Source organism: Myotis myotis, unplaced genomic scaffold (genome assembly GCF_014108235.1).
Source record: "Myotis myotis isolate mMyoMyo1 unplaced genomic scaffold, mMyoMyo1.p scaffold_m19_p_9, whole genome shotgun sequence".
Lineage (NCBI taxonomy): Eukaryota > Metazoa > Chordata > Mammalia > Chiroptera > Vespertilionidae > Myotis > Myotis myotis.
In genome coordinates, this window is record NW_023416401.1 from 21,577,012 (window position 1) to 21,603,898 (window position 26,887).

Genomic DNA, 26,887 nt, shown 5'->3' on the forward strand with positions numbered 1-26,887 from the left:
GTCATAATAATCTGGCCGGTCATAATAATCTGGCCACTCAGTGTATATCACATAATACATCTAAACCAATATTCACACGTTTTCTATGTAAGGTAACATATAAACAGAAGCTTCACAATTGGCCTATACTAATTAAATCACTGCATGTTCATTCTTCTCTTCTGTATTTTGAGTTTCTTAGCTTTGCCTCCAAGTTACTGGCTTGAGTTTCTACAGAGCAATTCTACCCTCTACTCCCTCCAATGATGATTTTCATTATATTTTTGCAAATTAGCTTCCTATGCCAACCAGCTCTTTGTCATTTCTTTCTGCATTTATTTGTGACTTGTGGTTTTCTGCTCACCACTCAGAGTTCCTACTGGGGTTTTTGGTATTTGAATTTTTCTCTGGTTTATTTTTTGTTGTTGTTTCTTAATTAAACTTTTTATTTTTGATAATTGTGGTTCACATGCAGTTTTAAGAAACAATCCAGAGAGATACCATGCACCATTTCCAGGTTTCCCAAAGGTGAACAATATATGGAAACAACCTAAGCATTGTGATACCTATCACATTTTCATTATTCATTCACCTGCAGATAGATAGATAGATAGATAGATAGATAGATAGATAGATAGATAGAGATAGAGATAGAGATAGAGATAGAGATAGAGATAGAGATAGAGATATTGATAATGGAATATTACTCAGCTATATAAAAGAAGGAAATCCTGCCTTTTGCAACAACATGGATGAACCTGAAGGGTGTTATGCTAAGTGAAATAAGCCAGAAACAGAAAGACAAATATGTATAATCTCATTTACATGTAGAATCTAAATGAAGCTGAACTCATAGAAACTCATAGAATGATCATTGTCAGGGGAAAGAGAGACAGGGAAATGTTGACCAAAGGGTACAAACTTCCAGTGATAAGTTCTGGGGATTTAATGTACAGCACAGTGACTACAGCTAATAATACAGTATTGTATACTTGGAATTTGCAAAGAGAGTGGATCTTAAGTGTTCTCACCACCAAAACAAAAAAAGGGGGGGCGGCGGGGTAATTATGTGAGGTGATGCATGTGTTAATTAGCTTAATTGTGGTAATCATTTCACAATGTATACGTATATCAAATCACCATGTTGTATGCTGTATAATTCTTATTTGTCAATTATACCTCAAAAGAGCTGGAAAATAATGCCATTTATACCAGATACATCCTTTTGCTTTCTGGTGTGTTTGCTGCGTGCATGAGAACATAAGCTTTACTAAAAATATTTCAACATAACCACACAAATCTGGAGACTGCAGGGGCGTAGCAGACTCAGTGAGTTGATTTACATAGGGCATCGCTAACTACTCTTTGACTTATTCTGAAGAAGGAGATCTGAAGTTTTGCCATGTTATCAATGGTAAAACAGATGAGGCATGGTTTATGTAAAAGTGAAGGTATTTCCAAGGCCATTTCCTTCCCTCCTTAACCGTATTGGTCCATTTCTGCCTTATTTTTTTTCAAAAGCCTCTCTCCTGCATGACCAGGCTGCATTCTCTGAGGACAGGTTGGTGCTGCCAAGCTGGCAACATGAAATGGAGTGATTTTAAAGCCTGCATTCCAATAGTGGAAGTCGCTCACTTCTGAGCCTATAACTAATTCAAAGCAATTGAAATTTCCCAAAGAGAGCACACTGTAGTGAGAAGCAGTCTCCCAGGCCCCAGAGTGAGACTGGGAGATGGGCTAGGTCCATCAGGCAGGCACGCAGGCACGCAGGCGGGCAGGAAGACTCATGGTGGAGGGAGAGCCCCAAATAGAATGGGGACAGAGTTGATCATCTCCTAGTCAGGTTACTGGGTCTACTCCCTTAAAAGTTCGCATTCCCCCAAAACAAGCTAACCGTGATGCATTGCACTAATCAGAAGCAGGGCTCATCCATGTGTGCATGCGTTTGTCAACAAACACTTAACAGAATACTGCTGAAGTACAGGGCCTTCCTATGCGGGGAGAACACAGTCGCTCTCTATAGTTTTGAGCGGCCCACCGTGTGTTTAACATTTACTGAGCGACCTCGGGATGGTCCATACAGGGTTAGGCATGCTTCTCCCATGAATCTTGAGATTTCCTAAAAAGGGGAGCAAGCAAAATACAATTAACAAACCACAAAGCGGAACCACATTAACCTGTGCTAGATCAGGTAGGGAATACTTTTCCAGAGGTGGTTCGTTCAGATTGGTTTCTCACCTAACCATGTCCCTTGGATGCACGATAAGGTGACTGGGTCTCAGTGTCCAGTGCCCAGTGCCCAGTCCTGAGTTAGTCCAGGGTGGAGGGAGGCAGTCATCCTTTCTGGCTGCCATGTAAGAGGCAGAGAGAGAAAAGGCTATGAGGGTGAGAAGACAGGTGACGTCAACAGACAGGCCCTAATAGGAACGCCTGCTGCACAGAAGAGCAAGAAAGCCAACCTCACTTTCTCTGCCTCATCTAACACACAATGACTCCATGCACCATTGTTTTGAAAGATAGCCCAATAGTTCACCCTTTGAAGTATGACTGTGATTTTTTTTTCTCATCAAGAAATGGGATTTAACCCTGGCCAGTGTGGCTCAGTTGGTTGGAGTATCATCCCACGCACCAAAAGGTTGCAGGTTTAATTCTAGGTCAGGGCACATACCCAGGTTTCAGATTCATCCCCAGTTGGAGTACATGAGGGAGGTAGTCATTTGGTGTTTCTCACATTGAGGTTCCTCTCTCTCTCTCTCTCTCTCTCTCTCTCTCTCTCTCTCTCTCTCTCTTTCTCTCTCTCTCTCCCTCAAATCAATAATTAGAAAAAGAGAGCTGGTGTTTTATTTCCTCTACCCTTGAATCAAAGTGGCTCTGTGATAGCTTTGGCCCATAGAATGTCTATGGAAGTGATGCTGTGCATGATCCCAGCCCAGGCCTCCACAGACCTGGCATTTTCTGGCTCTGTACTCTTGGACCACTGTCCTGAAGCCACTATGTAGACCACCAGTCTACACAGAGATAAACCATGTCTTCCAGACGATGGTCAACACCAACTGCCAGACTTGAATGAGGCCATCTTACATCTTCCAGCACCACTGACCCCCCACCTGAACGCAGCCACCTGTGTGAGCCCAATGAAAGCTAGCAAAGGACCCCCCCCCCCAGCCAACCCACAGGATTATAAGAAAAAATACAATGTTGTTGTTTTAAGTCCCTATGTTTTCAGGTGGTTTGTTATGTAGGACTAGATAAATAAAACAACTAGTGAACATGGTCTGTTTCTCATATCTGACCTATGTGGCCAGGATCCTGGCTTGTGAGAGTGAGAGTGGAGAGCAATGGGGTGAGTCCAGGTAGGAAGATGGGTAAGGGAGCATAAGCAAAGCAGTAGCCACCACCTAGGAGAGCAAGCAGGGCCAGATCCAGGGTTAACGAATAGATGCTGATGCAAACCTGGGTTTTGCACTGGAACCTGCTCGAGTTTCCGTTTCACTTTGCTTGTTGGCGAGGGCAGAGGAGGGGCACTCGCCTGAGAGTCAGGATCTGTGAGTTCTCATGACTCACTGTGACCTTTAGATGTATCACGTAAGCCACCTGTGCCTCAGTGTCATCACCAGCAGCATGTCCTTAACCGCCCTGCTTAATTCACAGTCAGGGCTGCTGGGAGGAGCCAATGAACATAACTACTCTGGAAACTCTGAAACATGATGCCAATATGGGACATTTCTATAAATGAGACCCAATGCTATGAACTAGAGCCACTGCCATTTATTGAGTCCCCAGCTCACTCAAATTATTTGATGAGATAAAAGGAAATGTTTTCTGGCTGGAAGGCATTGGTGCTACCATCTCACAAATACACACTCACCCAAAAAGGATGAGCCCAGCACTGGAACTCAGAACGCAAAGAACAAGGTGTCCCTGGAGTATCCCCTAAGCCTCAGAAAAGAGGGAAATGCATGGAAATATGAATCATCTGAGCCTCCTGGCCTCATTTCCAGATCTACAGAATTGGAAAATTTTTACACTATTGACAGGGCTCTTGACATGTTCTAGGGATGGAAAATGAATAGAATTAGCCATCACTTTCACCTACCATGTGCCAGGGAATCTGAGGGTAGTTCCTAGGAGTACTCTGTGATCCTTTTCAACCACATTGCGAGTTTGCAGACAAAGAAACTGATTTTCAAGGAGCTAAGCAAAATTATAAGGTGCAAAGGAGGAAGGTGGTAGGATTAGTGAACTTTCTATGGATAACAGAGAATATGAGATGGTTTCAAAGGTAATTATTTTTAATTTTATTACATTTATTGGGGTGACATTGGTTAATAAAATTATATAAGTTTCAAGTGTACATTTCAGTAATTAATGCATCATCTGTACTAGTTTATGGCATTGCATGTTCATTAAATAGAAAAACAGGCAAAATTCATGCTGGAGAAGAAACAAGAATGAGGTATAAAGCAATGAAACAGCATGTTCATGGAGATACAGTTTGGCTGAGCACAGCTGTGACTGGACATTAGAGGGAGATAAGATTACAACATGGGCTGAGACTCTATGAGCCAGGGTTCAAGGAGAGACAGAGATCCTGTAGGATAGGTATGGACTTGATACAGGGAAATTCTCACACAATTGTGGAAGCTTGACTGTGATTTTTTTTTCTCATCAAGAGATGCTGTTTAGCCCTGGCCAGTATGGCTCAGTTGGCTGGAAAGCTGCTGTCTTGGCATTTAAGGCTGGAGCCTAAAGTCCACATGGCAATCATTCAGGAAGGGAAGAGCAAGAGCAAGGTGGAACTCTGAAAACTCAATAATACATGATAAGTAACCCAATTTAAAAATGGGTAAAGTCTCTACATAGGCATTTCTCCAAAGAAGATACATGAAATGACGTCACCATTAGGGTATGCAAATCAAAATCACAGTGAGCTTTTACTTCCCACTTCCTAGAGTAGCTATGATCAAAAATCCTATATAATAAAAGGCTAACATGCAAATCAACTGAACAGCAGAAAAACAGGTCGCTATGACGCGCACTGACCGCCTGGGCCTCAGTGTCATCACCAGCAGCATGTCCTTAACTGCCCTGCCTAATTCACAGCCAGGCTGCTGGGAGGATCCAATGAACATAACTACTCTGGAAACTCAATGCAGAAGTGCCCCCTGGTGGTCAGAGCGCTCCCACGGGGGGGAGCGCCACTCAGCCAGAAGCCAGGCTCACAGGTAGCAAGTGCAGCGGCGGTGGCGGGAGCCTCTTCCGCCTCCTCTGCAGAGTTAAGGATGTCCAACTGCCAGCTTAGGCTGCGGGGAGCAGGCCTAAGCCATCAGTTGGACATTCCCCAATGGCAGGCTGAGGGGACTCCCCCCCAGTGCATGAATTTCATGCACCAGGCCTCTAGTACAGATAATAACAAGTGTTGACAAGAATGCAGAGAAACTGGAATCCTCATGTGTTGCTGGTGAGAATTTAAAATACTGTAGTCACTTTGGGCAGTTTGGCAGTTGCTCCAATTGAGTTACCATATGACCCAGTAACTTCACTCCTGGGCATATACTAAAGAGAAAGGAAAACACATCCACACAAAACTTGTACACAAGTTTGAGCGTATTGGCAGTAGTCAAAACAAAAGGGACCTGGCACAAAGCTGGGATAGTCTCATGCTGGAGAGGCACCGTGGATCTGCTGGGACAGCTGATAAGATGGCAGAGGTGAGCAACCCTGGGAAAATGTCAGGGTCCGTGGGATTCAACTTGGCCACGGTCAGGAAAGCGTAGGTCTTGTTTTCCTCACAGGGAAGCCACGTTGCTGAGGAAATTATTCCTCCCTGGGAATTCCTGATCCTTATTCCCTCCATTTCTCTAGCAATGATATCTTAATTGATGTTTAATTATTTTCATTTCTCAAAGTTAATTACCCTCCTAAGTTACCATCTCAGCTGAATCACTCTGCCTGCCCCGGAGTATGTGTGCATGGGTGTGTGTGGGTGTGTGTACATGTGCATGGGTGTGTGGTTTGCAAGCATACACGTGTTCACACAGCTATGATCATCTGTGTTCACCCTTCACTTTATCAAAGATAATTGTCACAATCTTGAAACTACATGTGTGAATATATCAGAGCAACAGAACAGAAAACAAAGAGAAAAAATGTCTTCCTGCTTGTGTCTAGGTTAGAATTTTCCAATTTTTTTCAGTGTATAGCATAGATGGCTTCTCAATTATATTTTCATGGCAACCCTAGGCAAAAAGCAAAACCTGTTCTCTTTATGAAGTCATTGGGTCCAAACAACTTAATAAGTAGCTGTATCCAAACAACTTAGCACGCCATTTGAAAGAGATAATTCACATAAATGAAAGGAAGTCCCTCGTCACCTCCATTACCTTCATTTTGAATTACCTGCCTTGATTCTGCCACCCCCCATACCTGACCACAATGTCACCCCCTCAGTTCTCGCCTGACACACAGCTCTGTCTTCATGACACAACTCAAGTTTCACCCTACCCTCTTGTCACCCTCCCTCCGCGCTGCAGTGAGAATCGCAACACCTTCCGCTTGCCTCCCAAAGCACTTGTGCCCTGAGCACAAGCATCACAGCTACTCACTGTGGTAGACTGCATGCCATAAATAGTGAGGGGACATGTTTATTCATGCCTCTCTCCTCACGGGGTCTGCCACCTTGTAGGTGCTCGATACATGTTTATTCATTGAATGAATGATTGACGTCACCAAGTTCACAGAACAACTTTGAAGGGGCAATGTGTGAGAACTACAGGAGTTGCCAGCGTGTAAATGCACAGCCATACACGCACGCCAGTCTACTTGTACACCCGCATTTACTATATACATAGGCAGGCTGACACTGAATATTGGATCTGGGCCCTCTCCCTGGGCAGGACACAGAGAGAATAAATAATTTACCTGAGATCACACAGCTAGCAGGCAGCAGAATTAGGATTGAAATCCAGGTAAATGAGCTCCGTGTTCTTCACCAGGATGCTCCCCTGCCTCTCACTCCTCCTGGCGGGTGGCCTGTCTTAAGTGTGTGTGTACAAGCAGGAAGAAGTGAAGTGAGCTGCTTGTACTCTGCCTCCATTCTCACCCCTGCTGCCCAAACCTTCCTCAGATTATCCAGCATCATCAAATTTATGAATTCAGTAAACAGGCATGTTGCACCCTAATCTATACCAGGCACTGGGGTAGCGCTCCAAGCAGAGCACAGTCCTTGCCCTGGCTGAGGAGCATTTCAAAATGTAAGAGGCTCTTACACAAGGTATATAGGAACAAGGAATAGGATAGAACATTCATGCTTTTAAGAAGACCATCAGAAGGCCACCAGGCTCCCTCAGAAAGCAGGGTTCCTACTCAAACCAGTCAGAATCAATTCATTCCAGAATAAAGAGCTAAATTCTGAATGTTGCCAGTGCACTTCAGGCCGCACCACCTGCCCTGTGACAAGGACACAGAAAGACCACCCTGTCTCCAAAGCGGGGGGCAAGCCGTTCCTCACTCTGTGCCTCAGTTTCCTCCTCTGCAGAAGCCCCATGGAGCAGGCTGAACTAGACACACTATTTTCAGCTCCAAAACCTCAATCAATCCAAATATGTGATTAAATATTTATAATGGTTCTTCAAAAATAAAGAGAAAGCATACAATTTAAAGTAAATGCAGTTATTTTAATTTTTGGCAAAAGAAGCTACAGACCAAAGGGAGGAGGCCAATTGCCAAAGATCTCACAGGGACATAGAGTTTTTCATCCCTGACCCATCTCTCTTGCTGAGTAGCCAAGCAGGAACACTCAGATTGCTCCCTGCTGCCCCTCATTCTCCAAAACTTAGCTCTCTGCAGAGCACTGCTTAATGTCCCTGGGCACCTACCTTGTGCCCGAATTGTGCCAGACCCTTCATATCAATGTGGCCTCACTTCATCTTCTTAACATCACTGTGAAGACAGGGTTATCATCCTATTTCACAGGTGAGAAAACAGACTTAGAGAAGTTAATTCATTTGCCTAAAGCCACACAGCAGGAGCCAACTGAGAATCCGGAACATTCATAGTATTCCACATTGAATGTTCCTTCCACTCTGCACATAGATAGTTGGCTTTGATAGTAGGTAGCAGGGTAAGGGAGGCAAAATAAGAAATCTAAAGATTATATTACCTCAAAGCTTTCATGGCTTCATCATCTCTTGTCAAAAAACTCTTTGAACGTTTAACTTACTTAAAAAGAAGGGAACTGGCACCATTTCCTTCCGATGCTGTTTGTTGCTGCCTTGTGTGCTCTCAGCTGCTGCCCACAGCTGGTTTTTGTCCTCTTCCTTCCTTCAAATTTGCTCAAGAAAATGTCCCTCCTCTTGATATAAATGCTGAGAAAGGCAACTCTTGAATCCTGTGATCATGGAAGAAGGGACACCAAGCATCACACATTCCAGTTTGCTAACACAGCCATTCAAGGGCCAAGGCAGTGAGCCTCAGTTTAGGTCCTCGGAGAAGCAGGCACCAAGGTGGGCCGAGACGTGCAAGGGATTGGTGGTGTGATACACGTGTAGAGGATAAAAGAGTGAGAGAATGCGAGTGGGCTGGAGAGAACCTTTAGACTGCAGTGCAGGTCTGACACCCACGAAGAGAGACAAGGGAGGAAGGAAGATTGGGTTTGGGGGGGAGACACAGGCTTAAGCTCAGTTCCAAGAAAGTCTTGGTGAGGTTGATGGACAACCTCAGTGAAGAGTCCTGCCCTGGACAGGAATGATCAGGCTCTAGGACCCTCTCTGTGCTCGGCATGTCATTGGCTGTGAAGAGCCTGGGGAGAATGCTGCAGTGATCTCAGATTTGCAGCAACTGGAATCTGTCAGCTAACTGTACTCCTCACAGCAGGGCCTTCCGTGAAGGCAGCTCTGAGAAGCATGCTCCAAAGCTCCCATGCAGAGCTGTCTTCTGCAAAAGCTTTCACAGTTCTAGCAGATCTACACACCTGTGGGTGGGTGCTTGCCTGTCTGAGAAAATGGTTGTGTTCTTCAGTGACTGTTCCCAGGGGCACTGGAGGTGACTCGGACATCTGAGGCCAATAAGAAAACCTAGGGTGCCTTCTGAAGTAACGCCTGTCTCTCATTTTCATGCCAGACAGTATTAAGTGAGTGGTGGGATGGACAGTCTGTTACCCTGTGTGACTGATTTTGTAAGGAAGGAAGAAGGAAAGAAGGAAGGAGGGAAAGAAGGAAGGAAGGAGGGGGAAGGAGGGAGGGAGGAAGGGGGAGGGAGGGAGGGAGGGAGGAAGGGAAGGAAGGAGGGAGGGAGGGGAGAGAAGAATGAAGGAGAATATTCACCAAAGGGATAGATCTGTGGAGAATCATCATCTTCCATGAAGCCCACATAAAAGATGCTTGCTAGTATTAATGGAATGAGTGAACCATCTCCATATTTCATGCATTAGCTTTAATGTCTCCCAGTTGAGGTCCTTCATTCAGTAAGCAGATATGTGCACCTACTACATGCCAGGCATTATACAGGGTGCTGGGGATGGTGAGCTTCATTTTCACAGTTCCTGCCTACAAGAGATGAATAGTGGGAAGACACTCAGGGTAATCAGAAATATGAGCAAACATTTACTTTTCTAAGTGCTCTGATAGCAGGATACACAAGGCACTTATTTGATTGCTATGGTTAGCATGTGTCTGTTATAAGGAACATAAAACGCAACTCAAATTGGCTTAAATAGGATGGTTATTGCTTCCCATAAATGTTCTTATAACAAAGTTGCATTTTTCTCTCTGTGTTCAGAAAGGATGTCTGCAATCTAAACATTACGGGGCCTCCATATTCATGCACCAACATCCCTATATTTTCCACCAAGACTACAACCTTGATCTTCCCAAGATGTGACAGGCAGATGATCTACAAAGTGGAGCACTCTCTTGTGCCCTTCATCCCACCTTAACCAATTCTGTACTTTAGAGCTTGTTACTATGAATGAATGCCCCTCTTTCCAATATCAAGTTCTCTTACCATTTTTAATGCCTTGAATTATAAATAATAATAAAAAATTTAACTCCAAGTGGATTTTACTAAAAAGAGGATATATTGGTAAATAAAAATAAAGTGCTGGTTTGAGCTGTAGCCAGTTTGGCTCAGTGGATAGAGTGTTGGCCTTGGACCAAAGTGTCCCAGGTTTGATTCTGGTCAAGGGCACATACCCTTGGTTGCAGGTTCCTCCCTGGCCTAGGCCCTGGCTGGGCTCATGCAGGAGGCAACCAATCAATGTGTTTCTCTCACATCAATATTTCTGTCTTTCCCTCTCTCTTCCACTCTCCCTAAAAATCAAAGGAAAAATATCCTTGGGTGAGGATTAAGAAAAAAAGTGCTGGCTTGATTCAGGAGCTCAACAATGTCAACATTTCCAAATCTCCTCTGCCATGGTGTTGGCTTCATGGTTAAAAGATGATTTTCAACAGCTACCAAAGATCTGTTGCCTTGAACCACATCAAGAAAGTGGGGAAGGAAATTGCTACTAGAAGCTCTCTGAGAAGAATGAGGAAGTGCAGTTCCAGAAACTCCTAGAAAACATCTCTTCTCACTTCACTTGTCCAAATGGGATGATGAGCCCAGCCCTGAACCAATCATGATGGCTTTACTAATTAAAATAGTCCTGAACTATGTACAAGTTTTCAATCTACTTTCCACAAAGCATATGGATCTGAATAGGAAAGGTGTTGATAACTGAATTAAAATTGGGTTTTTTATAAAAATGAATGTTAGGAAGATAACCACAATTTCCATTACAATGATAACAGCAAGCATTTACTGAATCCTTCTAGGCATAAGGGCTGTCTAGCACGGACATATCTTTTCTCCCATGTTAAACATGTCCCTGAGAGATCCAGCCAGAAAAACCTGAGCCAAGACTCCAGCTGAAATAGAAACCCACCAAGCTCAGTTCATCTACTCCTACCTCTTCCCCCATCTATGACCACTTTTACCTCACTGTTTTGTTATCTTAAAGCGTGAGACAGACATAATTACTGAATTTAGTTAGGTAAGAACCTGAAAGGACCCCAAGGTCTTGTCTTTAACTCAGCCAGAAACCATTTGTTCTAATGAGCCCCACTCATCCCCTCCTGACCTTAGAGCTCATTTTACACAAGTAAAGTACCAAATGCCTCTGACTCCTGCTGTTAAAGATGTTCCCATTAAAAACGCTGTCACCTCCCTCAGCAGGAACCTGACTGGAAACTGGCTATAAGGACTCAATCACATGGCACCGAAGTCAGGAAAGATGGATTTGTCTGAAGCAACTGGAAAAGACATGGGAATCAGGTCCCACCTGAGCCAGAGTGGCCTCTTTGCTTCATTCAGACTATCCTTGTGCCACTAGACTTTTCAAAGAAGCCACAGGGAAACCAGGATCTGACTAGGAACCACCCCTCTCCTCCAACCAACTCTGCCTCCTTTTGCTTGGCTAATTCCTCTTCACCCTTCACTACTCACCTTGATTCTCTTGTCTCGCCCTTCGGAAAGCCTTCCTGACTCTTCCTTCCTTCAACCTTACAGATTATGTAGGTTGCCTTTTGACCTTTGTCACACCCAGAACCCCTTTTCTCTCCACCAGGCACTTAATCCACCTTAGCAAAATAGCTTGATTGTTCATCTATGATCCCTAAAGATCATGGGTGCCATAAGAGTAGGAATAGAGTCTATTTTATTTTCAAATATATCCTTAACCTCTTAGGACAGTGTCTGGCACACATTTTAGGCTCAATAATTATTATGAAAGGAAGAGAAGGAAAGAAAAGACTAGGTAGGCGAACACCCAAAGGAACAATGTCTTGTTGATTTGTTTTTGCAGTTCCACTAGCCTCATCACAGAGTCCTCTTGACTTAAACTTTTTCATTCTTACAAACCTTGATGGTGATGATGTATTGTCTCTGCCTGCCTTCTCCAGCCCAGATTCTTTGGGCTCTAGGGAGTGGTTGATAGGGGAAGCTATCAAACCAAAGAGGTTCTGCAGGTAGGACCCTGGTGAGCTCTGTTTGTGTTCCTATTCTTCAGTGCCCAGCACAGTGTCTGATGCTTAGAAAAGCTTCAGCCGAGAAGGAGAGAAAAAGGATGAGACACTAGGTAGAAAATATATCAGAGTTAAGAAAGGACTTCTAGAGCCACAGAAATACAAGTAAAAAGAAGGAAGCCAGAGAGAAGGAGATTTTGTGCTGACTAAATGATGGAGAATATAGGGAATTAGTGTTAAATGGAGAAAAGTTCACCTGGTCCTCTTGCTGTATTCAAGAGGGGTAACAACTCTAATGGAGCTAACTGTAGCACAACTAGCCACTTTTAGGGTGGAGGAAAATTCATCAGCACCTTAGTCCTATTAATTTCCAGGCTTGCAATTAATTGATTTTTCCTCATTGAATCCCCATAGCAATAAGTAGCTTGTATATAAATATGACAGGTATGCTGGGTGGATAAGAGTATGCCATAGAAATGTAATGACATTATTAATGATCTTGTCATCCATAAAATTGCAATATTTTTTAAAATAAAGCTTTAAGCTTACTTGTGCATGTGTCTGAGAATATCTTGTCTGCCTTAGAAAAGTTGCTGATCCTAAAGATTTTTTTTTCTCTTCGTGCTGCAACTTGAGCTTCCTTTGATGTTTGCCTCTTTGTATATTACTTAAATAATTAAAACAGCTATTTTTCTGCTTTACATATAGAAAGTTTGATTTCCATCATTGAATTAGAATATTATCTAATGGGACTTTACTAAATAGAGAGAAGATAGATGATAGATAGATAGATAGATAGATAGATAGATAGATAGATAGATAGATAGATAGATTCTGGATTCCGCTATGAAAACTGTGATTCCATGAAATCCAGATGGACACAAAGCCCCATTGTGATTCTCTGCAGCTTCCAGGTGCTGACTTCCCACTAACTTCAAAGGGAATTGAGGAGGAAGAGAGCTCAATGCCTTGGGAATTTACCTGAGGCCCTTGCTACCTAGTGAGAAGCAGGTTGCAATGTCCATGTGGTTTATTTAGACAAAAGGACCTGATGGAAAAGTTCATCTGCCTTCGTGGCCATCCCTCAGAGCTGGTTCTGTTGGTAAAGAAGGAGCATGGCTGCAACCACAAACCACTTTTCAGTCTCTGCTCTACCATTTAGTAGCTGTGGAATCCTGTGCAAGTTTCCTAACCTCTCTGAGCCTGTCTCCTTATAAATAGAGATAATAAACTGAACATCTAGAACTATTTTGAATATTAAAAGTTATGTTTTAAAGTATCCAGTGCAGCCTGGCCAGCGTAGCTCAGTGGTTGAGCGTCAACTTATGAACCAGGAAGTCATGGTTTGATTACTGATCAGGGCACATGCTTGGGTTGCAGGCTCGATCCCCAGTAGGGGGTGTGCAGGAGGTGGCCAATCAATGACTCTCTCTCATCATTGATGTTCCTATCTTTCTCTCCCTCTCCCTTCTTCTCTGAGATCAATAAAAATATATTTTAAAAAATAATAATAATAAAGTGCCCAATGCATATTAGAAGTCCATAAGCAATATTTATCATCACTACTGTTATTATGCATGAACAGGGATGCGTACGTAATCCTCAAAGGTCTTTCCCCTCAACCTACTAGTTCATGAAATCCAAGCCTTTATACATTTAATATGCCAGCCCAGCTTCCTTAGACCATGGTAGCCTTGAAGGGACTCACATAACCATGACTCCTATGTCACTAGCAAAGCTTTTCTCCTTGGAGTAGAGGTGGTCTCTCCTCACTGGTCTTACCCCTCTCTTACTAGTTTTCAAAATACATGGCCTCATTCACTTACTTATAGCCCTCTTAAACATAGGACATTCCTGGAAGATATTCCAGAGGTGCAGCCTGTGCTGTATACATCCCATCTCATTACCCAGAATGAACCCAGGGAACTGCACGCTAACTTTTGTGATGGGGAGAGGGAGTTCTCTACCCATTCAGGCAGGAGTGGTCTTTATTCTCACTATCTGTTCTCAGGTGCTGCTTCTTGTGTTTAGTGGACCAGACACTCTTCCTAAAGTCCTCTTCCCAATGAAACTCTAGCAGCCTATCCTGTTAGGTTATGCTATCCTAAACGAAAGCATGACATTCCCTTCTTATTCATGCATTTATTCAACAACAACTTATTGAGGGTCTACTCAATGCCAGGCACAGTTCTAGGCTCTAAAGGAATCAATGGAAGGGAAAAGATGCCATTCCTACCCTCATGGAGAGGCAGACATTAATCAAATAAATAGCATTACAATTGGGTTAATGTGCTATGGAGAAGATGCATGTGGTGTTATTAAAGAAAGTGACAAGATAGATTGACCTGGCCCAGGCTATCAAGGAAGGCTTGTCTAAGGCAGTGATCACTGAACTTTGACCTAAAAGATGAGAAACATTAATGAAATGAAGTTAAGGTGAGGATGGAGGTGAAAGATTAGTCCAGGTAGAGGAAATGTATATGCAAAGGCCTACAGCAAGAGGTGATATGGTATGTGCCATTGATTCCCCCAGGAAATGAGGAGAAGACTCATGAGACAAGCAGGCAGCATCCACATTATGTAGGACTTTGTAGGACCTCCTAAGGATTTTGGTCTTCCACCCAATAGTACAGAGAAGCCACTAAAGTGATGTCAGTGGTTGGAAGATGACATGATAAAATTTTCACTTTCAGGAAGCTTTATTTTTCTAACTGGACATCACTATCTATTTGGATGTACTTCCTAGACAAACTTTTCAGCTGGCTCTGTGACAAGGAACCAGGAGGAAGCATGAGTCAGGGGCTCCGTATAATTGGATGTCTCTAATCTCTGCTGCCTTGTTGGTGATGACTTGAGTACACCATGATTTCATCATTTTTCTTATCTTGGCTTCTTGTGCCAATGAGCTTTCAGCATATCTAGCTTCCCTCCACCCAGAGGGCAAGAAAATCACTATCCTTTTTTGTCTTAATCTTCATTGTTGAAAGTAGCACAGATGTCCCCTTTTTCTCTCCCAATTAAACCCCTTCACCTTGATCCCACCCTCTCCCCAAGCCTTCACTGCACTATTGTCTGTCCATGGGTTATGCATATATGCACATAAGTTCTTTGGCTAATCTCTTCCCTGCCACTTTCCCTCTGAAATCCATCAGTCTTAGTGGAATCTAATGAACAAAATAAACTATGAATAAAATAGATCCAGAGACATTAAAGCATGCAATCATCACCCTTAATAACAACAACACCTTCTCCTGGAGAAGGAATCAAAATACTGTTTTAGTCAAATAAATAAAAAAATAAACAAACAAACAAATAAATAAATAAATGCCGTTTCAGCCTCATTGAAGGTCAAATTCAATGATGAGAAAATCCCTGCTAAAAACTTTTATCATTTTAAATTATTTTCTCAGTTGTATTTATTATCCAAAAAAGTAACTTATTAAAAAGTAAACCATAAGGTCCATGAAAGAGAGCTGTTTTTGAATGGTTCTGTTTTCAACTTGCTACGTAGCAGTAATTCAATAAACATTTGTTATATAAATAAACTTTAAAATACTTTTTACAAAAAGAAATAAAATGAAAAAATCACTCATCTAACCATTCTAAAAGAACTTCCAGTTTTTATAGAATGATTTTATTCTTGTGTTTATAGACATGTACATTGAATTAACTTTCTCAGCATATAATCCTAGTTTATATATGATATAGACATTGTTTCCAGTATGATGTTATCATGAATATGTGAGTAAACCTCTTATTTAGCCACTCAGATCATCCTGGTGTGTGTGCACAGCAATATAAAAATAGACAGGAATGTATCTGTTTAAAGCTGTAACCCCACAATCTAACTGGGGACATTTTCCTCTACACAGAGGCAAAGAGCATGCAACATGCTTTCAAGAGAAGAAAAGAACAAACTGCGTTTGAGGAATCAATAAACTAAAAGTTTAGATTTTGATATTATTTAAAGCTCTGATCACCATTTTGCAGGCAAAAATATAGGATTCTAAAGAAAAAATGCATTTGTCTAAGATCACAGATCTATGAACCTTCTGGTCCCTAAGCTTGTTCTGGCCAACTCTCAGGGGCCTCTTTCACTGACATCAAAGTGCAGAAATGGTCTCAAGAAATAAGTAATTTTATTTAATGTTCACACAGATTGTAATCATGAACCAGAAACACCTTCTCTTTATGCTGTCCATAATGAAGTATGCAGATTTGGACACCATTTTCTGCATCAGGAACTATTTCTATGAAGTTTCTAGCATTCTCCTATTTAACGGAAGAAAAAACTGAGACTCAGAAAACTTAATTCATTTGCCCAATGTCGCATAACTGAGGACGAGCAACGCCCAAATTCAGTCTAATTCCAAAGCCCATGTTCTGTGTCCTACCCCACCCTGTGATCTTAGACTCTCCTAGTTTTATTTTCAAATCTGACTAAATTTTCTGTCTTAAACACTAAAAAAAATAATCCAAAATGGAAGTGTGGGAGAAGAAAGCAAGATGGCTGGTCTGGGCTGCACCAAACAATATGGGGGTGAGTGGGGGAGAACTCTAAGCTTTATTACTACATAAGGGACCAAAATCATATATCCTAAAGCCACAAGTACAACCTTTTAGCATTCTTTCCCTTAATTTCTGTAAGACAAATGCATACATCAGAAAAACATCATTAGTTGGAAAACATGCCCTGATTTCAGTTATGAAAATGTAACTGCTGCAAACCCAAATACAATATATCAAGCTCACCCCCACCTAAGATTCTTATGTTAGTCAGTTTGGGTTGATATAACAAATTGCCATAGACAACATGTATTTCTCACAGTTCTGGAAGCTGGAGGTCCAAGATCAGGGTGGCAGGATGGTCATTTTCTTTCTTTCTCTCTTTCTTTCTTTCTTTCTTTCTTTCTTTCTTTCTTTCTTTCTTTCTTTCTTTCTTTCTTTCTTCCTCTTCACCCAAGGATATTTTTCCATTGATTTTAGAGAGAGCAGAAGAGAGAGGGGAAGACAAAAGAAAACTTTGATGTGAGAGAAACACATCAATTAGTTACCTCATGCTCCCTCCCTGACCAGGGCCCAGGCCAGGGAGGAGCCTTTAAACATGGTACATGCCCTTAACCGGAATCAAACCCAAGACCCTTGATCTGCAGGCCAATGCTCTATCCACTGAGACAAACTGGCTAAGGCAGGTGGTCATTTTTTTGTTGTATCCTCACATGGAGGAAAAAGAGGCAGGAAGCTCTTTTTATAAGGGCGCTAATCCCACTCATAAGGGCTCTATGCTTATGACCTAAATTAACCTTCAAAGACCGAACTTTCAAACACTATCACATTGGGATTAAAATTTTAACACATTAATTTTGAGAGAATACAAATCACAATTCCTTGTGCCCTGGCATCAACTCTCATGTGAACTCCAAGACTAATATATGAAATTGAGCCTTGTTCTGTTCATTTGTTTTGTGTTCAGATTCATGGTCTCCTGAAGAGATAGGCACTCCCAGTCTATATATTTTTCAGCTTAATTTCTTCTCTACTTCTTCCCAGAAAGGAAGAGTTCTGTCCTTCAACCTTTGTTTCCCAAAGATGTGGAACTTGAAATACATTCTACTGAAGCTCCAGGACTGTTGATAGCAGATGTTAACATGCATCCCCCAGGAGTTAGTACAGGTTTGAAACCATATCAGGAGCAAATAACTTACCACCAGCAAAACTGTCAAGATCAAGGGGGATACACAACAGATAGGGACTCCCTGCCGGCCACCCTGCTCCAGAAATGTGTTGCCCTCCGCACCAGACAATGCCAACCCTCCCTGGGGCTCAAGGTCCTTTACAAATGGCCATTTTTCCTTTCCAACATGTGAGTTTCTGTTCACCCCCTCAGTACATTTGACAGTTTAGGGAAGGTTATTCAGATTAATTTTTCCACCACAAGACAATTCTCTCACCCACACTTCCACACAAGCATACAATTAACCTTGTGGTTTGTAGGGAAAGTGAGCTCAGTTTCAGAGTCTAATGAGGATTAGAGCAGGAGCCAGGAGGAGGTGTTGTGAGGAGCATCAGCTTCCTTAGGTGTCCTCCAAGGACATGCACTGTGGCTCTCCAGGGTCAAGATTAGAATTCACACGGAGCCAAAGACTTCATTTCATATATTGAAACTGAGTCTTTGAAATTGAGTCAAAGACCCAATTTCATATATCTTTGTAGCTTCAGGGGTTTGAATATCTTAGCTTCCCAGGACAGATGATATGAAGGGCTCTCAATAAGTATTGATGGGTTGATTAAATGAATGAATGAACGAATGAATGAATGAATTCTGTTATTTCCCTATGCCTTATAAGCACAAATTACCTCTTTCTTGGAGACAACCAAATAAGATGTTGCAGTTTTTGAGGTCAGACAGCCCTGTGAATCCTAGTTTTGTTATTTACTAGCAAATAACTTTAATCTCTGAACTCTTTCTCATCTGAATAAAGAGGATTATAATCTTCATCTCAAAGCCCATTAGTAATATTGGGAGGGCTAATACTCAGAGGGTCTCAGTAGATGCTAGCTTCCATTCTCGCCATGTCTTCTCCTCCTGCATTTTCTGAATTCCCTAGGGCCTAATGCTTTATGGCACAGAGCCAAGGTTAGTGCTGCAGGGTCCTGTACCTGTTTCTGACCAGGAGACACTAGAACCCTCAAGATCGCAGGCTCTGAAAATCAACTTTTTTCATTTGAATAACGCCCCATCCTTTACAGTTGTGTGACCTTGGGTAAGTTACTTCACTTCTCTGAACATCTGTTTCCAGGTGTGAAAGAGAGGGACAATAACCATACTTACTTTGAAGGGATTTGGGGAACACATATAGAATTTAGAACAATGTCTGGGTTTAGAACTGTTTGATAAGTATAAACATTATGTTATGTGTATATAAATCTCTATTTGAAATTTGAACTCCTCAAGCCAGGAACCCAAGTTTCTCTCTATCTCTCTCATGCCTGCTATCATCTTGCTTGACTCCCTAGGCATACTCTGGAATTAAGGCTGATACTGGTTTGCTCTCACAGCTCTGTGGTACCCTTGACCCCATCTCCCCAGACTCCAGAGAGTTGGGGACTTTAGGAGCAGCCCAGGAGGTTGGAAGTGCAGCCACTTATCCCCTCTGCAGAACCCTGGGTCTTAGGAGATCAGTGAGGCCCAAATGTCCTCAGAAGCTGCTCCAGCAACACACTCCGCTCCCATTGAAAGAACTCTGCAGTTTGGGTGGAGGTTTGTGGGGAACTCATGAGACTTTTTAGCTTGATGACAGCACCTGAAACCACTCCTCTCCCATTTCCTATGTGTTTATTTTTAGGAGAATGAGTGCATGAGAGCACATTAAGATTTATTAAGTAAGAGGCAGAAATGCTTGCAAATTTTTACTGCTCCTCCCAGGCCTATCAACAGTTCCCCTCAATTCCCTTTCCAAGGCTATGAAACCTGGAGGGAAGTGAGCCCTGGGCTCCAGAGGTGAGGGTGGGTCTGCTCCCAGCCTGAGGCTGAAACCCAGGTGAAGCCAGGGCAGCCCCTCCTCTGCTCCATCCTCCAGGTAAGGGAAGCTAAGGGAAGCTGAAGAGCTAAAACTGCTAGGATACCAGAAAGCCTGGGCCCTCAACTTGTATGTAATAAGGAGCGAGGACAATCTTAGGGAGGCTGGAGGCGGCACAGGGACTCAGGAGTTGACTTTGGAGGCTCTGCAGCCAAATCCCTTCATTACAAAAAGGTATGCAGCACATGGAATGACATGATGGGCAATGAGTCAGAAGGCTGGGTCCTGATGCAGGCTCTGCCTCTTACCAAGCAAGTGTCCCTGAGCAAGTGACATTATCTCTCTCAGCCTCAGTTTCCTCATCTCTCATGAGGATAATGAGATATCTGAATAACTGGATGAGACGATCAATGTAAAGCAAACACTCTACTGAGAAACCATGACAAATTACCCCTTGAAATGTGAGTCGAGCACACATCCCAAAGGATTTGGAGCATGAAGCCACATGTGATTAATAACAGTGGTCATACAGATCACCCCTGTGTGTTTGTCTGGGTGACAGGTCTGCCATCTTCTCAGAGAGCCCAAGGAAACCCTCAGGGATGTCACAGACATGAGACAGGCTAGCAAGCTCTCCAGGAGTCGGCATCTGAGGGGTCCACCTGTCATTGAACCATGGGCCTCCTCCTCTGGCTGTTCCCAGTATCGGGTCGCCCTGATGTTGCCCAGCGAGCATCATGAACCCAGAGTCAGCAGACCCTGGACCTAGACCTAGGAGAAACATAGCGTGACTTGCAGTCTCGCAGCAGGACAAAGAGCACCCACTGCACTTCAATGAGAAAAAGTATAAGGACCCCAAGACATACCTGCACAAACAGAAAACAAGACCTGTGGTTGAAGCTTAACATCTGAGATAAGAGTCAGGGCTCCTGGTGGGCAATGATTTCTTTTATGATCCTCAACTAAATTAGGGTGGGTGTGTTTTTATCTCCCATCAGTTAAATTTTTATTTGTGGGTCACATTAACAGAACCACATTCCATTTCAAGTAGTCAAGGGATCTGTAATAGATCACTGATGTACTCTTTCTGGAAGACTTACATGGACATGCACTCTGCCCAACCAAAAGGTGTAGCTAAAACCAGAACTCAAAATGGCATAAAAAGCCGCTAATGAGCACTAAAATCAACTAAAACCCAGCCAAGACTAAACCATTACTGTAAGCTTAGTAGTTATAAAGACCAAAGTCAAACTTATTTTTGGAAGAGTCAATATTTAAGTAAATAGCACCAACAATAACTCTATACCAATACTTTTAAATAAAGTTTTTGAGTCTGTTAACAAACACTACAAAGTGGAAAATTAAAATGGGAGGATGTTAAAGAAGAAAGTAAAAGTATGCTAAAAATTCTAACTCAATCAGGAAGAGTTAAATTCAAAACAGGGAATATAAATAAATTTTTAAAATAAATAAAGAAAAACGCAAAGTCATTCGAAGAGTTGATAAAAAGCAAGACCAAGGAAGAAAATAAGAACATATAAAAAATAAATTATAAATCAAGATGACAGAAGAATGAATTTAACAGTTATCATTTTATGTATAAATGTGTCTTCAAAATACACAAAAACACAGATTCTTTCATTTAATCAGAATCGAAATTTAAACAAAGAGGCATCAAAATGGTAAAGATGGATTATCTGTTTAAGCATGGGACCTTGGGCGCATGATGCAGTGTGCAGATGAGGTTTTATTTAGTTATGCACTTGAAACCTCTATAGTTTTGTGAACCAATATCACCCCAATAAATTCAACTTAAAAACATAAAAATAATAATATATTTTAAAAGTGAATTTAAAAAGAAAACCATAGTCACAATATTACTATCTGACAAAACATTAACTGGGATAGAAAAGCCTGCTTTCTAACAACAATTCAGCACACAAAGAGAAAAAAAGAAAAAGACGCAAGGAAAAATGACCACAAAGTTAACCGTGTTCATCTCCCAGTTTTTAAATTGCATGTGAGTCTTATTTTGTTTTATCTGCATTTCCTCGATATTCTTCAATGTACATAAAATGAATGAAGACAAAGAGTTATAAAGTCTATCCTTTACTAACCTTCACTCTCTTTCCTAAATAAGCTAATACAGGTCAAGTGTCTCCTCTTCTGGAAGCTTCCCCTGACATGACAAACCTCACTCCTGTATGGACACGTTGAGGTACCCTTCTCAGGGATGGCTTAGCACAGCCCCTTTAGCCACAGAACAGGAGGTGTGCATCTCTTCCCAACTCCTTGGGCAGCAACACCAGGGTGAGAGCTTGAAATCCACCTCTCCCCATCCCTCCACCGGGAGCCTGTTGCTAAATATCTACCAACACACTGCTGTGTACTTTCCCAGAAGCCTGTGCCTGTCCCTCTGTATAGTTTTATCATCGTGTGCTATAATGCTCTACCTGCTTTTCTCCACCACTAATTTCTTCACCCTAAGAGATAAGATATTTCATCATGTATCTCTTACCCAACCACAGTACCAAGCATGGTGGGAGGAAGGAAAGGAGGAAGAAAGAAGAAAAAGAAACAAAAAAAGAAAAATGGGAGGAAAAGAACGAGGGGAGAGAAAGGGAGAGAGGAAGGAAGAGAGGAAGGGAGAGAGGAAGCAATAATAACTGCTTTCTTTCTTCGACTGTAATAAAATTGCCTAAGTCTCCCTAAATATCAACAACAGCCCATTCTTTGGAGCATGAAATTCTCCAACTATCACCAAGAAGAAGATGCATGCTTCCTCATTTGTGATTCCTAAGAAGCAAAAGCCTTTGAAACACAACCACTAACCTCTGGAGCTTCCAGCCAGACTGGGTCAGCAAGGTAGAGTAAGGCTATTGTTGAAAAGACATCTCAGAATCCCAGTAAGGTGGCCAATCCTGGTGTTGCTTAGAACACTTCCTGAGAATGAACCATTCTGCATCTGTTTCCTCATTCAGCAAGTGCCATGAGAACTCTCCCTTCTCCACTTCATTAAGCTCCAGATATTGAAAAAGGGCTCCATAAACATAAATGATTTGAAATGTTTACCTAATTGGCTTCTTTTTCTTTTCAAAAGATACTGGAATCTCTTCAAGAGCCATTTTGCTGTCATAGGCTAATGGGTATCTTTTTGGTAGTGATTTATCCAGGTAAAGTTCTCATTATATGAATATACCCTAATATATCACTAATGATGAATAATGGGTATCTTTTTGGTAGTAATTTATCCAGGTAAAGTTCTCATTATATGAATATACCCTAATATATCACTAATGTAAACTCCCCTTCTCCGTGAATATGTACACCCAGGCCAGAAGCTCAGAGGTCATGGAAACTTGTTACACACACAAAAAAACAGAAAACAGTAGCTAACTCAACTGGTTTAGCTGGTTCCTCTGATCTATACTAGATACATCCACTGAGCTGTTATTTCCATTGTTCTGGTCCAGCTCCTTCAGGTTGTATGTGCCAGTATGTGTGAGTGGCCACTCCTGCTTAGAGGAGAGAAGGAAATAAAAACCACTAATTATTGACTAGCCTCTGGATTCATTCACTGGTTCAACAAATGTTGATTGAACAGGGTGCCAGGCACGGGCCCAGCCCCTGAGGTTACAGTTGAATGAGACAAACTTTTGGCATGTGCAACCCATTGGAGGAATGCGCCCCATAGCAAGTAGCAAAAAGCAAATAAACAACATAATTACAGATTGTAATACACTCCAGTAAGGAATGAAACAAAGCTCTGTGGTACATTATAAAGGAAAGAGAGGGATGCATTTAGGAGAGGCAGGAGGGATTTCTCTAAGGAGAGGACATTTAAGTTAATGCATGAACTATAGGGTGAGAAGAAATTGGTCATGCAAAGGGCCAGGAGAGGAGCATTCTTATCAAAGGCAAAAGCAGGAACAAAGGCCTTAAGATGGAAAAGAGCCCAGCACGTTCGAAGAACATAAAGGAGTTCTGTGTGGCTACAGAAGTGAGCAAGAATGCGGGGAGGAACATGGCCGGTTTGGCTCAGTGGATAAAGGGTCCGCCTGCAGATCAAAGGGTCCCAGGTTTGATTCTGGTCAAGGGCACATACCTTGGTTGCAGGTTCCTCCCTGGCCTGGGCCCTGGTAGGGGTTCATGCAGGAGGCAACCAATAGATGTGTTTCTCTCACATTGATATTTCTCTCTGTCTTTCTCTCTCTCTTCCACTCTTTCTGGAAATCAATGGAAAAATATCCTCGGGTGAGGATTGACAACAACAAAAACAAAAAACAGTGAGGGTGGGAAATAAAGAGGAAAGCAGACAGGCACCGAGCACACAGGGCATACTACAAAATTTAGATTCGAATGTAAGTGCTAAGGAGAGCAATTGATGCATTTGAGGCTGCAGAGAGACATAAACTGGCTTCAGTGAAAATCTTCCTCTAAGTTATATGGAGAGCGGATGGAGGGGACTGGGGTGAAAGCAGGGACTAGCTGAACTGCAGGGTGAACTTCCTTTCAGCAGATTTAGGACCCAGAGGCAGGAGGCATGTTCACTAAATCCAACGCAAAGTTTTTAAACATGGATCTATTTGCCCGAAAGAAACATTTGGCACCCCCAGGCCTTTCTCATACTTCTGGCTGCGAAACTTTGGACAATTTACATCACTCGTAGGACTTAGGTGTCATCTGTAAAAGCAGTTTAGCTGAATCTCTCAGAGTATCCAGTAAGCGCCACACTCCTTGGTTTCTTGGAAAGGAAAATGACTCATCTGCTGGAAGTAGACCAGGTAGCTCCAGGCAGTTAGCTGGGCCCAGCCACATCCCAGCTTGGGTGGAGCCTGAAAGGGGCCAGGGTGGGTACCTGATTATTCAGTGCAAAGTCTCAGGTCTCACGCTGCTGTAGAGCTTCAGCTCTGGAATGTGGCGTAGGTGGGACCTGCTAGTGATGGAAACAGCAGAGAGAAAACCAGGAGGCTCTGGAAGAAATAGTACAAGCAAATATTTAAGTAATTGTAGGGTGGAGAAACATTGCTAAATTGGAAAGTAAAGGCAGAAAGCATAAAGGCAAAGATGGACAGATTTTATTTCATGAACCATCTAAGATTATCCTACAAATCAAAAATAAATTTGTGAATAAACTAATTAAAAATGGGCAAAACACATGAACAGGCATTTCAAGAAAAGCATAAATAGTCACTAAACCTTTGGTAAGATGTTAAACAATATTGATGATCAGGAAAATACAAATCAAGACAACTATGATCTATAATTTTATACACATTTAATTGACCAAAATTGAATGTTTATAATACTCAGTTTGGAAATGGATTTAGATCTATGGATCTCTTACCCACTCCTGGTGGAATGTAACATAGTGTTACCACTTTGGAAAATAATCAAGTAGGGTTTTCTAATAACAAATATTTATATATTCTATGGTCTAACAATTCCACTTATAGGTGTAATTATTCATGTATATCAAACCACACAGCCAAGAATATTCAGAGCTACACTGTTCACAATAACAAAAACCTAGAAACCACCCAAATATTCATCGATGAGAAACTGGATCCATAAAAATATTATATTTATACAATGAAATCACATGCAGAACAAATTGCAAAACATTCATGAGCATAATGATATGACATGCAACCATGTGGGTACATTTTTTCAAAATGATATTAAATGGAGAAAGTGCCAAAAGATTACCAAATCTTTAAGGAGATGAAAAAATTATATTTTGGAATGGAAGGTAGTCACATAGATGTTTACATAAGTAAAATATTTTTCCACTAAACATTCATTGAACTGTATATTTAATACTTTATGTACTTTATTGTATGCATATTATAAATGAATAATAATTGTCTTAGAAAGGAGTATGTACCCATTTTATGAAATGACAAATTGCAAAATTTTAAAAACCTAGTTTTTAGTATCATGACTCCACTTTTATTCAATAAAACTGAATAAAAATGAATTCATGATGATGGTGACACATGAGTCTAAGTATGAAGAAACATCAGACAAACCCCACTTGATGGGCATTCTACAAACAACTTGAACTTTTCATAAATTATCAAAGTCATAAAAATACCAAGAAAAGCAAATAAACTTCCAGAGTAAAGACAACTAAAAGACATGACAACTAATACAGTCAGTGATACAGAATTAAATCCTGGGCTGGGAAAAACAAAATAGCTAAAAAATATATTATTAGACAATCGATGAAATATGAATGTAGACTGTGAATTAGATAATAACATTATGTTAATAGTAAATGTCCTGATTTTGATCATCACAGTGTAGTTGTATATAGGATATCCTTTTTCATATGAAATACTCAGGGATTTATTTAGTGAAAGGGGATCAGTGTCTCTAAACTTAATCTTATATGATTTGGGGAGGGGGATCACAGAGATAGAGATAGAGATAGAGATAGAGATAGAGATAGAGATAGAGATAGAGATAGAGATAGAGATAGAAACTAGAAAAGAAATAGAAATAGAAATGTGTATATATAGAGAGACATGCATGTATAATGCTTACATACATATAAAAAATGAGAAAAAAATGGAAGCAATTGGTGAATCCATAGAAAAGATATACAGGAATGTCTTGTACTAGTATCACAATATGAAAAGTTACTTTATAATATATACTAGTACATATATACAAACTGGAGGCCCAGTGCAGGAAATTTGTGCATGGGTAGATCCTTAGGCCTGGCCAGCGATTAGGGCCAATCCTTCCCCAGGGCCTTCCTTCCCCCAGCTGCTGGATGTCCGCCTGCACCTTCCTTTGTTCCATGCTGCCCCCTGGTGATCACAGCATGTCATAGCGAGTGGTCAAACTCCTGGTTGGTGGAACTCCCAAGGGGACAATTTGCATATTAGCCTTTTATTATATAGGATGACCCAATGTAGGTGTGACTTGAAGGAAGTAGGTACTGTAATATACTGCTAGGGGGAGCATATAAGATGGCATTGCTTTTCCGAGTGTTGACAATTTAGCATCATATATTAGAACCTTATTTTATAATTTTGACATAGCAATATAGAATATGATCATGGACACACATAAATCAAGAGTTACAATTATCATAATACTGAAAATCTAGGAATACCCCAAATAGCCAATAATAGCCAACTGATTAAACAATTTGCAAAACATTCATTCAATGGAATAAAGGTACAATTCATATAAGTGCTGGTACAGAAGACTATTTTATTACATGGGAGTTTCTTTCAGAAATATATTAAGTGAAAAAAACGAATAACAAAAATATGTGTAATTTGAGCCTTTTTTTCCCCAAAACAAAACAAAATTATACATTATGATAGATTACATAGTTGGCCCTGGTTCTGGACTCCTTTCTGAATCTACACC

The 26,887-nt window shown here is 41.5% G+C and overlaps 1 long non-coding RNA gene across 1 annotated transcript; it reads right to left on the reverse strand.

Annotated features, from left to right (window-relative positions):
* Positions 1-724: 724 nt before the first annotated feature.
* Positions 725-16,858, reverse strand: LOC118663461. Its single transcript, XR_004970054.1, has 4 exons — positions 16,805-16,858; positions 9,303-9,524; positions 8,201-8,368; positions 725-2,098 (listed from the first exon to the last, which is right to left on the reverse strand). It is a non-coding gene; the product is annotated as an uncharacterized LOC118663461 (long non-coding RNA).
* Positions 16,859-26,887: the final 10,029 nt, after the last annotated feature.